This window comes from Octopus bimaculoides, chromosome 3 (assembly GCF_001194135.2).
Source record: "Octopus bimaculoides isolate UCB-OBI-ISO-001 chromosome 3, ASM119413v2, whole genome shotgun sequence".
Classification (NCBI taxonomy): domain Eukaryota; kingdom Metazoa; phylum Mollusca; class Cephalopoda; order Octopoda; family Octopodidae; genus Octopus; species Octopus bimaculoides.
The window spans coordinates 148,106,808-148,109,127 of NC_068983.1; the positions used below are offsets into that span (position 1 = coordinate 148,106,808).

At 33.2% G+C, this 2,320-nt stretch overlaps 1 protein-coding gene across 1 annotated transcript in view; it reads right to left on the bottom strand.

The window, feature by feature from the left end:
* Positions 1–2,320, bottom strand: part of LOC106878504 (aquaporin-4) — a 308,309-nt gene that overhangs the window by 871 nt on the left and 305,118 nt on the right. The window lies entirely within an intron of this gene.

Genomic DNA, 2,320 nt, shown 5'->3' on the forward strand with positions numbered 1-2,320 from the left:
CACACACACACACACACACATATATATATATATATATATATATATATATATATGGTATCCATTCTTGTGTGCATATGATGGTGCGTGGCCTAGTGGTTAAGCTATTCGGTTCGCGACCTAGACTCTGATTCCTGGCGATGAGTTGTCATTGAGCAAGACACTTTATGTCACGTTGTTCCAGTCCACTCAGCTGGCAAAAATGAGCGGTAATTCAAAAGGCCAACCTTATCACCTATGTCACGCTTTATCTCGCTGAAAACTATGTTTTGGATACGAGTGCCTATTGAGTGTTCAGCTAGTGGCAAGTTAATTTCACAAGCAGGCTGTTCCGATGACCGGCTCAACTGGAACCCTCATCATCGTAACCGGTGGAGTACCAGTTGTATACATTCATTATTTAAATTACGTTCTGAGATTTAAGTTACTATAACTACGATGATATATTTAAAATGTTTGTGCACGGACTGTTAAAAAGTTAATTAGAAGTAAATATGTGGTGTGATAAATATAATAGAAGTAAACATTTTGGTCTTACTCTAATCTCCTGAATATACCTCACCTTCTTACGAAATTAACGATGAATGAAATAAGTCAATACACAAGATTGTGTACTGGTGTAAGGAAACAAAATATTTGGAAAGTAAATGATGCAGAAGCACCACCTGAAACAAAAATTTTAGTTAAGTATAATGCAGAGAGCCTCAAGATATTAACTATAAATATTTATGTATTAAAATAAAAAGACGATATTACTAAATTGCTAATTTCATTATTAATGTATTCAACCGTCTCTAAATAGAGCTAAAACAGAATTGTTTAAGGATTTGACGAGGAACCCACCACCACCACCACCACTACCAACGTTCAAAACATTTCAGTATAAACAATAACAATAACGATATGTTAAACACGTGAACAATAATTATTTCTAATATATCAAAGGTTCGCTCGCAATGTTTGAGTGATGCGATATGATCGATAAAATCGAATCCAGTACTTGATTGGTATTTACTCTACCATCTTTGAAATGACGAAAGACTGAAAAAAGAAATATGACCTGGTTAAGAATTCAACCCAGAAGTTAAGTAAACGTAAGTAATTATTGAAAGATATTTAGTCGTATCTGTTTCTGATAGTGCCATCTTCCGCTCAGAGAAAGAAGTGAAATAAAATAGTCGGAAATTGCAAGTTTTAAGAAAGAGTATGGTTGAGGAAATAGATCATTGTACTTAACTAGTAAATAGTTTATCAGTACATAGGCTTGGAAGAAGTGAACTCCAGCTGCATTTGAACTCAGACGTTACTAAACACTATTTGGAAATATGGAGAGTTCTATAGCTTCTATCTTAAAAAAGGATAATGCTATTGAGAATAATGAAATCTTTATACATCGATGTCGGTGTTTCTGATGCAAACTCATCTCATTTGTACACAAATCAATTCAGGCATACAAAAAGAGTACATTTCGACGACGTAAGCATCAAACCGCAAGGGAGTGATGTATGAAACAAGAGAAAATGAAAATGAAATGAAATAGGACGCAGAGAACCATTTCTTGAGTTTTGAATATAAAAATACCATTCAGATCATAATGTAAATCTATAGTAAATCAGGAAGAATTAAACTGTGAATACGCACCAGAACGTCCTTCGTGAATAACAGGTGGTCTATAGAAGAGTATCATCGACAATGCAAAACCAAAATGTACAAAATACACATAACTACATTGCAATATAACATGTGCCATTAAAGTATGATTAAAGAAACCAGAAAAAACTAAATGGGAAATAGGGAACTTTGATTTTTAATTTAGGAATATAACCATACATTTTGGAGGATAGTTGATTATACTAATACACTATATTGACTGGTATTTATTTTATTCATGCACATTCAGCAGATAAATAAAATCCCTGTCGGGATTAGAAACTCATATTTTAAAGTGGCGCAACTAAATACGACGTTTTACCCGATGCTGTAAAGATCTTGTCTATTCGACACCATAGCGAAATGTGCAATTCGGATATAATCAAATAAGTTAACCAATGGTAAATGGAAATGAGAAAATTATATATTCAACAAAAATATATATGTATATGCTTCTAAGCCCCAGAAATATCTTGGCTAATAGGAAGGAAAAATAATATTTAATCTAGCATTCTTGGTCTTTATTGTGTAACGGAGCAGCAAAGGAGAATCGGCCAAATGGTAAACCTGCCCTTCAACCGTAAAACTTGGTATCGATCCTTCTTATATAAAGATACAAAAGCTATTGTATCCTATCCGAATGAGGTAATATATATATATATATATATATATA